At 40.2% G+C, this 15635-nt stretch overlaps 1 protein-coding gene across 2 annotated transcripts in view; it reads left to right on the top strand.

Moving 5' to 3' along the window:
* HS6ST2 (heparan sulfate 6-O-sulfotransferase 2) overlaps positions 1 to 15635 on the top strand; it is a 278755-nt gene that overhangs the window by 227316 nt on the left and 35804 nt on the right. The gene's annotated exons all lie outside the window — the stretch shown is intronic.

Below are 15635 nucleotides of genomic sequence, written 5' to 3'. Positions count from 1 at the left end.
AAAAATCTGCCTGCAGACCCATACATTAAGGTCTAATGTTGAGTTAGAAGAATCTGGAATGCCATTCCATGAATGTTCTCATTTAAGTACATTTACATTATAACCATGTCACTGGTTTACATGATATGTATATTCTTTAACTAGTAACTAGGTATGTACCATGTCCTACATGGAACTGTCTTTTTGGTGTTGCCAAAACTTGTATTGGCTGAATATATTTGTTGTATTAGATTTACCTCTTTGGGCTAATTCCAGAAAACAACACTGACTGATCTCTCCCTTCGGGATCCAATTCAATCTGAAACAATGTGAGCCCGTGCAGATGACATGCCTCCAATTAGGTGCTTCCACCTAGAAGTGGCTGCAGCCCTTTGGTGAATTATTTGGGTTCTCTGTATGCTGTCTCTCTTGGGGGTATAGGGCATTGTGTCAGGCAGAAATACAGCCCGGAAGGAGTACCCACCATGCATCTAGAAGATGAAAGATGCCTTCATCATATTAAAGATTTAATCTAGCACTAAGATATGTCACGACAAGAGCATGGCTCTGCAATGAGAGGTGCATTTGTAATGGTCATATATTTTATGTATTCAGCATTGGGCCATAAATGCTGCACTTTGAATATGATCTTATATTCAATTCCCAAAGTGACAAATCTATTGGCTGCCTTTTTTTCTCTTCTCTTCCTGAATACCATTTCAGGTTTGCATATAAAGTTGAATGTGGCCTATATTAGAGAATATAAAAAGCAGTGTTGAAGACATAAGACTAAATCTCAGAGCAGTTAGAACTCATTTCAGTTATTTATCACCGAGTACCACAATCAAAATGCTGTATAAATTATGAAGGAAGGAAATTGATGCACACATTCCCAAGCAACTGAGTGTTTCCAAATTAGTCCCAATTCATCGTCAGTGTGCACTCTCAGTTAACAGAGATGGCATTGGAGAATCGCTTTAACTCCATGCTCGCAGAAATGGCAGGCCCTGGCTGGGCACCTTGTACACACCTATCACACTGACAACTGCGGGGCAGTCTCCATGTATTAGACCCTGATGAATAATTATGGAGGTGTGTGATTGTTGTTGCACTTTGAAAGGGTGTTGTTTTGTTTCTTCTGGCTTTGCAGGGAAGGACCCAGTCTCTTACCTTATGAAGGAAGAATCTCAGTGTGAGCCACAAAAGGAACACTTGGTAGAATATGAGTTGAGATGACATAGAGAATGAATACCCAATACCATACCCAGGTTGCTAACAGTAGGAAGCCTGAATGTGTTTACATTGTTAAGTAGATAAACCTGATCTTATAATATCACACTTGCTGTATTTGGACACATCCCAAGCTTCTGCCATGGTGAGGGCCTCCCTCTTTGCACCTTGTGAGCCAGGACGTCCTTTATTTGCCATGTATGTGACTCACAGATTGAACTAGTTCTTTTTAATTCTTCATTATTTCTGTTGATTATTAATGAAAAAAGCCCTCCGATATCCAATAGCCTCTTCATGGATGTGTGTGTTAGGTTACTTACTTCCCACTGGTTTTCTGGAGATTTTTGTGCTTCTTTCTCTGCACATTTCCTCATTCTCTGGAGCCTCTTGTCAACAGAAATGCGACTGAACTTCCAGGAATGTGGTGAGACTATCGGGGCCTTTTTCCCACTGTCTAGAACAGTGTCTACCCATGTTTCGGCATGTGTGTTATTGTTCAAAGACAGTAGTTCCTGCCTATGCATTTCCTTGGTTTTGGAGGGGAGGGGAGGAGCTTTCTGCACCCAAGGGCTCTCCTCATAGTGCAGCCACACACTAGCCAGTGTCGAGGGTGCTGCTCCTCTGGGTTTTCTCATTTTATGTGACCTGATGACAGTGCGTTATAGAGCCACCTTTAAGAATTTCTCTGTGTTACTTTGAGGCGCAGGCTGGAAGACAGAAGGAATGTTCTGTTTTTCTCTGAAAAGAAATTGGGTCTCCTTGTTTTGGAAGAAACAAAAATACAGAAGTCAAGCTGCCTCAAAGATATATCATGGCTAAAAATTATAATAGTATGTGTTGAGTGAGTGCTATGAGCCAACCTCTGCCCTGAGCACTTGTGCATTTTGTCTCATTAATCCTCACCCACCAAAAATTGTGAAATAGGCACTATGGTTATTTCTATTTTATGCATGAGGAAATTTGAAAGGATATTGTGTGTGTGTGTGCCTACATGGGGGTCTCCAAATGAACAATATTTTGGTAAAACCCTTTTTTAGCACAATAACCAAAATATATTGAGTTGTGGTAGATATAAAATATATTGCTATTGTGGTAGACCCTGGGCACATACACAATTACAAGATATAATAGGTGCCTGTATGTTCTTAGTAGAAGAGACAAAAGATGACAATGTGGCATTTATAGTGAGGCAGTGACAGGGTGCTATTGGACCCAAAATACTCACCCCCAGCAATGCCCAGGTTGGGGTGGGGAGGAAGTTACGTGGGGATATCAATGAAGACTTCTGAGAAGTGACCCTTGAACCCTTTAAATTTCTCCACTAACCCCTCAGGGAGCAAGGCTGGGTCAGAAGAGGAAAATGCAAATCAGTCACTAAGGTGGGAAGAATCCTTTAATGTTGATAAGAACAAGTTTGTGTCGTGGATTAGGTCAAAGCTAAACCTGGCCAATTCTCCTTTTTTTTTCTGGCTTCAATCCATTTGGGGCCAGCTGAGAGGCAGTGTAGCATGCCGAGGAGCTCAAGAAACCTAAAGCTTGAAAGCTGTGTCAGTTCTGCTTGCTCGGTTTCATTGCCTGGGTCTGAAGCTGGGTAGCCAGCCCTCTGTTTCAGGGAAGAACAGATGGAATGGGATATGTCTGAGCAGCAGAGCCAGACTACCCTGGCAATGACTTTCAGAGAAGCACATGTAATTTCTTCTATGCCAACAGTGAGCCAAATTGACAAGACAGGAAAAAAAAAAACACATCAGTGCAGAGCCATACTTCTAAGCTCAGGAAGCATACGTTTTGCAGAGGTTGACCCATGACCAGCCAGGCCAGGCCCCCACATTTAACCTCACATTTGGTTCCCTTTGGTAATATAAACTGTTATTCTGTCCAACACATCAGGCCACAGCCAATCCATTTGCTGGCCCACTGGGTTGTTCCCAGCAAGCACTTAAACCGTCAAGGCTGAGCATGCATGGTAGCCATGAGAAGCCATTAACAAATGTTCATTTTCTATCAGAACACACTTTACATGAGACCCTCCCTTTTGCTGAACAAATAAAGACGCCAAGACTCAAGAAGGGTCAGTCACTTTCCCAGCGTCACACATCTAGTTGGTAGCAGAGGGCAGCCTAGAGTCCTGGTCTTCTCCTCCTTGGCCTGTGCTCTTTGTCCTGCTGGGTATGCCACAGTTTTTCTCCCAGATAGCAAGGTTCTTCAGCTGATCACACCAGAGGAGTCTTCGAGCCTGGTCTCAGGGTGACCAGCTGAGTGTTCTGCCCTCCACATACCACGGTACCTGCATGGGTGGGTTCTGTCAGCCACTGTGAAAATGGAGACTTCGGGGAGAAATTAGAATAATTCAACTTTTTAAAAAATGTGTAACAGTAGTGATAATGAAAGGAAATAGCATACACTTGACAAACGCTTTACTTTTTCTCTACAGTGACATCATTCTGGTTGTGTTTGGATGGTCACCCTTTCTCGACATTACTGTTGAATGGTCTTGAGCCTTTAACACACCCCTGCATCAGGAAGCAATAAAGAGAACTCATAGATTGCTACAGCTGGTCTCTCCCAAATCAGCCAACCAAGGCTGAAGGGTGTGTGTGTGTGTGTGTGTGTGTGTGTGTGTGTGTGTGCATATGCGTGCATGTGTGTGACAGAGGCATCAATTTAAAAATCAGGTAGCAGGCAGTTGCAGATGATGATGGAAATCAATCACTGCTCTTAGCCTGAAATGTTTTTCACGTAGGCTCAGGCTATGGAACGACAAGGACCAAGTTCAACGTCCAAATACCAGTGAAGGCCATGAATATTCTGGGACCAAGGCCCAGCACCCAAGCACAGTGCCTGGTAAATGATACCATAGATGTCGAATTAAGTACCATAAATGTTGGCTTAAGTAAGCCAGGGGGACGGAGGGAAGCTAAAATGGAGAAACAGGAGTACAGAAGGGAACTATGAGATGACCAAGTCAAACCTCGCTCACTTCATAAATCTCCCCTGAGCTGTCCTCAGTAGCAGTGCCACAAGAAGACTGACTCCCGCCAGTGTTTGCCAAAATTGTCTCGTAACAAACAGACCTGTTTAATCTATTCAGTAGTCTCTAAACGAGAGCAGTCAGGAGCACATAGCTTCATAATAAACTAACCACACCAACATTCCTTTGGTTTGGATTAGCAGGAGCCAAATGAAAACTTCCCTGCTTTAGAAAGAAGAGACAAAGTCTCGCTTGCTCTGCATGGACTTGGCGTGGTACAGTTTTATGTTCAGATTCAGCCGCTTATGTGCATCGCTGGAGTCCGAGTCCTGCACATTGTGATCTCATGATTATGTTGTTCCCTCTAACTGAGAGCTACGTATTTATTTCTTCTCAGACAGCAGGTTTGTGACTACTGCTAAAACCCCCAGGTTTGCCTCTGTGTATGAAGGCGTGTGTGTATTTTCACTTCAAAATCGTTGTGTGCTGTATGAACACAGCAATTCAACTTTTCAAATCATTGCTATAGTTTTATGTGATGATTATGTCAATAGTGCCTTATTTTCGCTAGTAGACTAAGGCTTATGACAAACCAAAGCACTAAACTGACTGATTTCTTTCTGCAGTTGCTCCTTTGTAGAAAAATACAAATGACGAAAACATAAACTGATCCCAGGATGTTTTCCTACAAACGGCTTTCAGTGAAGTGTGCCTGAGAATCCATTCATTTGTAGCTTAATTGCCTTTTCCTCTAAAATTCTCCATCCAAGATAGTGTGAGACCTTTGGTCACAACAAAAAAAATGTCAAATCTATCCCAGAAAGGACATTCATTAATTAGGCAGGAAAGCAGCCTAAGACATTTGAGAAAGACTTTCAATAACATGGTGTAAATAACACATAGGTTTGACATACTTTGATGTTTGATCTAGTGCTAACAGCTGCAGCACAGGGATGTCCAAAGATCTTTAAATAAATTAATCATGCAGCTTGTGTGTATTTGAAAGGACATCAGCTTTGGAGTTAGACCTGGATTTGAATCCTGGCTCTACCACTGATTAACTTTATACCTATCTCATTGGGCTTTTGTGAGGATGAAATGTCATAATCTAAGTAAGGCTCTCCTAGTGCCTGGCACATGGCAAATGCTTATTAATGTCAACTAGTGATTATGCTTGCGTCAGCTGCCAACACACTGCAGCTGGAGACAGTGTGACCTAGCCAGTATGATTCTGACCAAATGAAAGCTCTGGTTGTCACAGCTTGCCTGGTTATCTGCTTTGCCAGCTCCAGAAATGGGATAGCAGAAGCCCCAGCACCACTGGCACTACCTAAATAATGCCCACAGATTGGGTGAGACAAGAAATGGGTGGAAGATCCAGGAAGAAACAGTCCAACTTTGGAAACACTTCCTAGCAGGTACACACACATTTTTGTGATGGTCAAGATGTAGAGTGTACTTACTGACATAATAAATGCCCCCCAGTTTCGGCCTGCCCATACTGGTCATGGTTCTACAGCTTAGTCAAGAAGAGTGTTCAGCTAGCTAATGGAGACTTGGAAAGCAGGAGCCATTTTTTTTTTGAGAGGGCATCTCTCATATTTATTGATCAAATGGTTGTTAACAACAATAAAATTCTGTATAGGGGACTCAATGCACAATCATTAATCAACCCCAAGCCTAGTTCTCAACAGTCTCCAATCTTCTGAAGCATAACGAACAAGTTCTTACATGGAGAACAAGTTCTTACATAGTGAATAAGTTACATGGTGAGCAGTACAAGGGCAGTCATCACAGAAACTTTCGGTTTTGATCACGCATTATGAACTATAAACAATCAGGTCAAATATGAATATTTGTTTGATTTTTATACTTGATTTATATGTGAATCCCACATTTCTCCCTTATTATTATTATTATTATTTTTAAATAAAATGCTGAAGTGGTAGGTAGATGCAAGATAAAGGTAGAAAACACAGTTTAGTGCTGTAAGAGGGCAAATGTAGATGATCAAGTGTGTGCCTGTAGACTGAGTATTAATTCAAGCTAGACAAGGGCAACAAAACATCCACGGATTCAGAAGATTTCTCTCAAAACAGGAGGTTGGGGTTCTAAGCCTCACCTCTGTTGATCCCCAATTTCTCACCTGATGGCCTCCCTGCGACTGTGCCTGTCTTAGGTTGTTCCTCCCTTGAGGAATCTTACCCGTCTCTGGCTAACCAGTAATCTTCCAGGGCCATACAGGGAAATGTAAAGTTGATAAGTGAGAGAGAAGCCATATTGTTTGAAAAGGTTAGCTTTTTACTTCTTTGCAGATTTATGCCCTGTGACTCTTATGCCCAGCATTTGTCTTGAGGTATCTTTACCACTTGGAAGAATTATGACACTCGATAATTTTGTTATGAGGCACGAATTCTACTTAAGGGTTGTAATTAGGAAGGAAGAAGAAAAGCTATAGAAGTAGCAGACGGAAGAAAACATGGGAAGATTGATTATTTCTTTGACATATCTTCTTGTAGAGTAACATAAGCATGTATAGGTTTTAAACTACTAATTAAATTGCGCACACACATTAACATAATAGGAATACAGCTATATAACCAAAGCAGACCTACAATTACCAGCCATCTCCAGTGAAACCAAGAAAACCAGTTAGGCACCCTAGGCATTTGTGAAAACTTATCAATGATATGATGGATATTGTCTAACTGAATTAGAATAGTTTGAGAAAAATCAGACAAATTAAAACAACACATTCCTGGGAACTGTTCACATCCCATATGTTCTTTTAACAGAAGATAGTCTGTAGTTGCAAGATTTTGGAGTGCTGCAACTTGCACTTCTCCTGATTCTTGGTTGAGTTCCAACAGTATAGATCCAGTCAATTTTGTTGTTTTACTGGATGCTCAGGCCAGCTTAGATATCTCCTTCTTCATTCCAATGGCAAGTCCAGGAACCGGTGGGATGAATGCAGCTACAACTGCAACAGCGCCAGGATCTTTGTTGAAGTTTTTTGATGATCATCTTCTGGAATGACTCTTCCAGAGAATGTTGATGTTTGAAGTTCTTCTTTATATCTTATCTTAATTCATTTTCTGGGTAGCCAAATTAGGCTTTGATCCTCTGTATAAACACAAACAAACCCTTTGCCCACACTTTGATATGCCCTTTATATCATTGTGAAGAACTTATTGGAGATCACCACACAGGAACTGCTTTTTTTTTTTAAGAGAAAGGAATATTATCAGAAAAATGTACTTCTATAGCTGATCATCTGACACCCTTTAAATGATCAAAATTAAGGATATTTAAAGCATGCTTTAATCATTGATTTACAGTTAGCTTTATCCTATCAGGGAGTAATACCCCTTTTCTTTCCTTTTTTTTTATCATTAATCTACAATTACATGAAGAATATTATGTTTACTAGGCTCTCCCCTGTACTAGATCCCCCCCCCCACAAACCCCTTTACAGTCACTGTCCATCAGCGTAGCTAAATGTTGTAGAATCACTACTTGTCTTCTCTGTGTTGTACAGCCCTCCCCTTTCTCCCACCCCCCCATTATGCATGCTAATCATAATATCCCCTTTCTTCTTCCCCCGCTTGTCCCTCCCTACCCACCCATCCTCCCCAGTCCCTTTCCCTTTGGTACCTGTTAGTCCATTCTTGGGTTCTGTGATTCTGCTGCTGTTTTGTTCCTTCAGTTTTTCCTTTGCTCTTATACTCCACAGATGAATGAAATCATTTGGTATTTCTCTTTCTCCGCTTGGCTTATTTCACTGAGCATAATACCCTCTAGCTCCATCCATGTTGTTGCAAATGGTAGGATTTGTTTTCTTCTTATGGCTGAATAATATTCCATTGTGTATATGTACCACATCTTCTTTATTCATTCATCTACTGATGGACACTTAGGTTGCTTCCAATTCTTGGCTATTGTAAATAGTGCTGCGATAAACATAGGGGTGCATCTGTCTTTTTCAAACTTGAGTGCTGCGTTCTTAGGGTAAATTCCTAGGAGTGGTATTCCTGGGTCAAATGGTATGTCTGTTTTGAGCATTTTGATGTACCTCCATACTGCTTTCCACAATGGTTGAACTAATTTACATTCCCACCAGCAGTGTAGGAGGGTTCCCCTTTCTCCACAACCTCGCCAACATTTGTTGTTGTTTGTCTTTTGGACGGCAGCCATCCTTACTGGTGTGAGGTGATACCTCATTGTGGTTTTAATTTGCATGTCTCTGATAATTAGTGATGTGGAGCATCTTTTCATGTGTCTGTTGGCCATCTGTATTTCTTTTTTGGAGAACTGTCTGTTCAGTTCCTCTGCCTATTTCTTAATTGAATTATTTGCTTTTTGTTTGTTGAGGTGTGTGAGCTCTTTATATATTTTGGACGTCAAGCCTTTATCGGATCTGTCATTTACAAATATATTTTCCCATACTGTAGGATACCTTTTTGTTCTATTGATGGTGTCTTTTGCTGTACAGAAGCTTTTCAGCTTAATATAGTCCCACTTGTTCATTTTTGCTGTTGTTTTCGTTGTCCAGGGAGATATGTTCAAGAAGAGGTCACTCATGTTTATGCCTAAGAGGTTTTTGCGTATGTTTTTTTCTAAGTTTTATGGTTTCATGACTTACATTCAGGTCTTTGATCCATTTTGAATTTACTTTTGTGTATGGGGTTAGACAATGGCCCAGTTTCATTCTCCTACATGTAGCTGTCCAGTATTGCCAGCACCATCCGCTGAAGAGACTGTCATTTCACCATTGTATGTCCATGGCTCCTTTATCAAATATTAATTGACCATATATGTTTGGGTTAATGTCTGGAGTCTCTAATCTGTTCCACTGGTCTGTGGCTCTGTTCTTGTGCCAGTACCAAATTGTCTTGATTACTATGGCTTTGTAGTAGAGCTTAAAGTTGGGGAGTGAGATCCCCCCTACTTTATTCTTCTTTCTCAGGATTGCTTTGGCTATTCAAGGTCTTTGGTGTTTCCATATGAATTTTTGAATTATTTGTTCCAGTTCGTTGAAGAATGTTGCTGGTAATTTGATAGGGATTGCATCAAATCTGTATATTGCTTTGGGCAGGATGGCCATTTTGATGATATTAATTCTTCCTAGCCACGAGCATGGGATGAGTTTCCATTTGTTAGTGTCCCCTTTAATTTCTCTTAAGAGTGACTTGTAGTTTTCAGGGTATAGGTCTTTCCCTTCTTTGGTTAGGTTTATTCCTAGGTATTTTATTCTTTCTGATGCAATTGTGAATGGAATTGTTTTCCTGATTTCTCTTTCTACTGGTTCATTGTTAGTATATAGGAAAGCCACAGATTTCTGCATGTTAATTTTGTATCCTGCAACTTTGCTGTATTCAGATATCAGTTCTAGTAGTTTTGGAGTGGAGTCTTTAGGGTTTTTATGTACAATATCATGTCATCTGCAAATAGTGACAGTTCAACGTCTTCTTTACCAATCTGGATGCCTTGTATTTCTTTGTTTTGTCTGATTGCCATGGCTAGGACCTCCAGTACTATGTTAAATAACAGTGGGCAGAGTGGGCATCCCTGTCTTGTTCCCAATCTCAGAGGAAAAGCTTTCAGCTTCTTGCTGTTCAGTATAATGTTGGCTGTGGGTTTATCATATATGGCCTTTATTATGTTGAGGTACTTGCCCTCTATACCCATTTTGCTGAGAGTTTTTATCATGAATGGATGTTGAACTTTGTCAAATGCTTTCTCAGCATCTATGGAGATGATCATGTGGTTTTTGTCCTTCTTTTTGTTGATGTGGTGGATGATGTTGATGGATTTTCGAATGTTGTACCATCCTTGCATCCCTGGGATGAATCCCACTTGGTCATGGTGTATGATCCTTTTGATATACTTTTGAATTCAGTTTGCTAATATTTTATTAAGTATTTTTGCATCTACATTCATCAGGGATATTGGTCTGTAATTTTCTTTTTTGGTGGGGTCTTTGCCTGGTTTTGGTATTAGGGTGATGTTGGCTTCATAGAATGAGTTTGGGAGTATTCCCTCCTCTTCTATTTTTTGGAAAACCTTAAGGAGAATGGGTATTATGTCTTCTCTGTCTGTCTAATAAAATTCCGAGGTAAATCCGTCCGGCCCGGGGGTTTTGTTCTTGGGTAGTTTTTTGATTACCATTTCAATTTCTTTGCTCGTAATTGGTTTGTTTATCTTTGGTGTTTCTTCCTTGGTCAGTCTTGGAAGGTTGTGTTTTTCTAGGAAGTTGTCCATTTCTTCTAGGTTTTCCAGCTTGTTGGCATATAGGTTTTCATAGTAGTCTTTAATAATTCTTTGTATTTCTGTGGAGTCTGTCGTGATTTTTCTGTTCTCATTTCTGATTCTGTTGATTTGTGTTGATTCCCTTTTTCTCTTAATAAGTTTGGCTAGTGACTTATCTATTTTGTTTATTTTCTCAAAGAACCAGCTCTTGGTTTCATTGATTTTTGCTATTGTTTTATTATTCTCAATTTTGTTTATTTCTTCTCTGATCTTTATTATGTCCCTCCTTCTGCTGACTTTAGGCCTCATTTTTCTTCTTTCACCAGTTTCGATAATTGTGATGTTAGACTATTCATTTGGGATTGTTCTTCCTTCTTCAAGTGTGCTTGGATCGCTATATACTTTCCTCTTAAGACTGCTTTTGCTGCGTCCCACAGAAGTTGGGGCTTAGTGTTGTTGTTGTCATTTGTTTCCATGTATTCCTTGATCTATATTTTAATTTGTTTGTTGATCCATTGATTATTTAGGAGCATGTTGTTAAGCCTCCATGTGTTTGTGAGCCTTTTTGTTTTCTTTGTAGAATTTATTTCTAGTTTTATACCTTTGTGGTCTGAAAAATTGGTTGGTAGAATTTCAATATTTTGGAATTTACTGAGGCTCTTTTTGTGGGCTAGTATGTGGTCTATTCTAGAGAATGTTCCATGTGCACTTGAGAAGAATGTATATCCTGTTGCTTTTGGATGTAGAGTTCTATAGATGTCTATTAGGTCCATCTGTTCTACTGTGTTGTTCAGTGCCTCCATGTCCTTTCTTATTTTCTGCCTGGTGGATCTATCCTTTGGGGTGAGTGGTGTGCTGAAGTCTCCTAAAATGAATGCATTGCAGTCTATTTTCCCCTTTAGTTCTGTTAGTATTTGTTTCACATATGCTGGTGCTCCTGTGTTGGGTGCATATATATTTAGAATGGTTATATCCTCTTGTTTGACTGAGCCCTTTATCATTATGTAGTGTCCTTCTTTATCTCTTGTTACTTTCTTTGTTTTGAAGTCTGATATTTTGTCTGATATTAGTACTGCAACCCCTGCTTTCTTCTCGCTGTTGTTTGCCTGAAATATGTTTTTCCATCCCTTGACTTTTAGTCTGTGCATTTCTTTGGGTTTGAGGTGAGTTTCTTGTAAGCAGCATATAGATGGGTCTTGCTTTTTTATGCACTCTATTACTCTGTGTCTTTTGATTGGTGCATTCAGTCCATTTACATTTAGGGTGACTATTGAAAGATATGTACTTATTGCCATTGCAGGCTTTAAATTCATGGTTACCAAAGGTTCAAGGTTAGCCTCTTTAGTATCTTACTGCCTAACTTAGCTCGCTTATTGAGCTGTTATATACACTGTCTGGAGATTCTTTTCTTCTCTCCCTTCTTATTCCTCCTCCTCCATTCTTCATATGTTGGGTGTTTTGTTCTGTGCTCTTTTTAAGAGTGCTCACATCTAGCGCAGTCCCTGTAAGATGCGCTGTAGAGGTGGTTTGTGGGAGGCAAATTCCCACAGCTTTTGCTTGTCTGGGAATTGTTTAATCCCGCCATCATATTTAAATGATAGTCGTGCTGGATACAGTATCCTTGGTTCAAGGCCCTTCTCTTTCATTGCGTTAAATATATCATGCCATTCTCTTCTGGCCTGTAGGGTTTCTGTCGAGAAGTCTGATGATAGCCTGATGGGTTTTCCTTTATAGGTGACCTTTTTCTCTCTGGCTGCCTTTAAAACTCTTTCCTTGTCCTTGATCTTTGCCATTTTAATTTTTATGTGTCTTGGTGTTGTCCTCCTTGGGTCCTTTCTGTTGGGAGTTCTGTGTATTTCCGTGGTCTGTTCAATTATTTCCTCCCCCAATTTGGGGAAGTTTTCAGCAATTATTTCTTCAAAGACACTTTCTATCCCTTTTTCTCTCTCTTCTTCTTCTGGTACCCCTATAATACGGATATTGTTCCTTTTGGATTGGTCACACAGTTCTCTTAATATTGTTTCATTCCTGGAGATCCTTTTGTCTCTCTCTATGTCAGCTTCTATGCGTTCCTGTTCTCTGGTTTCTATTCCATCAATGGCCTCTTGCATCTTATCCATTCTGCTTATAAATCCTTCCAGAGTTTGTTTCACTTCTGTAATCTCCTTCCTGGCATCTGTGATCTCCCTCTGGACTTCATCCCATTGCTCTTGCATATTTCTCTGCATCTCCGTCAGCATGTTTATGATTTTTATTTTGAATTCTTTTTCAGGAAGACTGGTTAGGTCTGTCTCCTTCTCTGGTGTTGTCTCTGTGATCTTGGTTTGCCTGTAATTTTGCTTTTTCATGGTGATAGAAATAGTTTGCAGAGCTGGGATGAGTGACGGCTTGAAGAACTTCCCTTATTGTTGGTATGTGGCCTTCCTCTCCTGGGAGAACAGCGACCTCTAGTGGCTTGTGCTGGGCAGCTGCGCACAGACAGGGAGGAGCCATTTTTATCCCTTCTCATCTCCCATACAAAATTATGGAGCCAACAAGATACCTGCTAGAAATGGGGTCCTCAACAACTCTTTTTCCTCTGTAACATACATGGTTGAGAACTGTCATTTGCATTACTTTGGCAGATCTCAAGGTTACATCCCGTTCCCAGGTGCTGGCTGGAATGCTACTCTTCTCTCTGCCACTTGAGAAAGCCTAGGAATGCAAGGAAGGACAATGTTAAACAGGACTTCCCCATTTTCCTCCAAGTAATAAATCTCTCTGTCTCTGTCTTTCTTTGTTTTTGTTTCTCTTCCCCTCTTCCCTATCTCTCTCTCCTCCTCCCTCCTCCCCTTCTTCCCCCCACTCATCTGTCTGTCCATCCATGCATCCATCTATTAATGTTCCATCTGCGCTTTCACTCCAACAGTTAGCTATACCCCTTTCTGAGCTGAGAGAATTATGGAGGCTAAATAAATGGCAGCTTCTAGGCCAAATCTGTGTCCCTCCAACAACTAACCAGTTAAACATGACCCAGTGTGCATTGCAGTTCTAAGAGAACATGGGAACACAGGGCAAAACTGACATGCTATCCAAATAACTATTATGAATCCAACAGTGGGTAAGAATCTGAAGTGCAGAAGAATTTAAATACAGAGTGGAAGTTTTTGTTTTGATAAAATCAAATTTATCACTTTTTTCTTTTTTGGATTATGCTTCTGGTATCATACATGATAAATCTATGCCTAATCCAGAGTTACAAAGTTTTTCACCTATGTTTTTTCGAGACATTTTATATAGTTTTACATTTTACATTTAGAACAGTTATCCAATTTGAGTTGAGTTCTCTAAATGATGCAAGTTAGAGATCAAGGTTTTGTTTTGTTTTATATATGTTTATCCAATTGTTTCACTACCATTTCTTGAGAGAAATACCCTTTCCATCGAACTACCTTGACACCTTTGTTGAAAATCATGTGTAAATATATATATATAATATATATATATATATATATATATTATATATATATATATATATCTGTTACTAGATTTTCAGTTGATCAATGTTTATCTTTATGCCAATTCCACATTGTCTTGATTATTCTAGTTTCATAAAAGTCTTGAAATCAGATAGGGTGAGTCCTCAAACTTCATTTTTCCTTTTCAGAGTTGCTTTGGATAGTCTAGGTCCTTTGCATTGCCATACCAATTTTAGAATCAGCCTATAAATTTACATAAAAAGAAAAAAGCCTGGTAGGACTTTGACAGGGATTGTGTTGAATCTACATATCAAATTTGTAGGGAAAGTGGTTCAACATGGCTGCATAGGAAGACCCTGAGCTAACCTCCTTCCATAGATAAGTCAAATCAATAGCTACCTATAGAACAATTTATTCTGAAAAGACTTGAAAACTAGTGGAACAGTTCCTCCCTAATAAAGCATAGAAAGGCCACATCAAGATGGGTTGGAGAGACAAGCAGTCTCACCAAAAACACCCACTCTAGCAAGGCAATCCACAGTAGGTTGTATTTCACAAATATGGACTGTATCCCTGAGGAGGAAGGAATTCAAGCACCACATTGGGCACCCTAATCCTTGGAAACTGCAATGGAGAAATGAGCCCCCTAAACATCTGGCTTTGAAACCAAGAGAACCTACATACAGGGAACCCAAAGGACTGTGTAGGTTACTGAGACTCCACTGTTAAAGAGCTCATGCACAGAGCTGCTTGCGTTGGGTCCAAGAGCAAAAGCAGCAGGTTGAGAAGTGCCTAAACCATATGAGAAGGAGATTCATTGGCTAATCGTAAAATATCTGTTGGAGAGGCATGAGTCTGTCAGAATTCTCTCTGGAGACTGAGTTGCTGGTGGGCACCATTACTGCACTCTCCTTCTACCTTGCTTGTGTGGCTTGCCACAACCTGGTGCTCACCCATGGCTCCACCAAACCTGGTGGGTGTGCATAGTCCACATAGGGGACATCACATGACTGCCTGGTTCTGGTGGCCAGGGGATCTTGCATTTCTAGATCCAGTGGGACTGAAAGAGTTGAAGAGAGTGTTCTTGGTAGGCTGCCACCCTCAGTGCAATGCACAGACAGTAGACTGAAGTACACTCCAAGTATTCCTATGGCCACTCCTTCAAGACTGGGAGAGACAGCTATTTCATAAAATACATAGAAATAAATACAGAGAGTCAAGCAAAATGCGGAAACAGAGGAGTATGTTCCAAATGAAAGAATAAGATAAAATGCCTTCCAAAATCTTAATGAAATAGAGATGAGTAATCTACTTAATAAAGCATTCAAAATAATGGTCATAAACATGCTCACTAATCTGAAGAGAAGAATGGATGAGCCCAGAGAGAACTTCAACAAAAAGGAAATATAAGAAAGTACCAAACAGAAGTCACAGAGCTGAAGAATACAGTAACTGAATTGAAAAATAAACTAGAGGGATTCAACAGCAGACTAGATGAAGCAGAAGAAAGGCTCAGTGACCTGGAAGACAGGACAGTGTAACTCACCCTAATAGCAGCAAAATGAGAAAAGAATTTTTTTAAAAAGATAGCTTAAGGGACTTATGGGACAGCATCAAACTGAGCAACATTTGCATAATAGGTGTCCCTGAATGAGAAAGAAAGACAGGGACAGAAAATGTTTTTGAAGAAATAATGGCTGAAAATTTCCCTAACCTGGGGGAAAAAACAGACATCCACATCTAGGAAG

Source organism: Manis pentadactyla, chromosome X (genome assembly GCF_030020395.1).
Source record: "Manis pentadactyla isolate mManPen7 chromosome X, mManPen7.hap1, whole genome shotgun sequence".
In the NCBI taxonomy this organism is placed as follows: Eukaryota; Metazoa; Chordata; class Mammalia; order Pholidota; family Manidae; genus Manis; species Manis pentadactyla.
The sequence above is the reverse complement of the archived record's forward strand: the minus strand, read 5'-3'. Positions and strand labels throughout refer to the sequence as shown.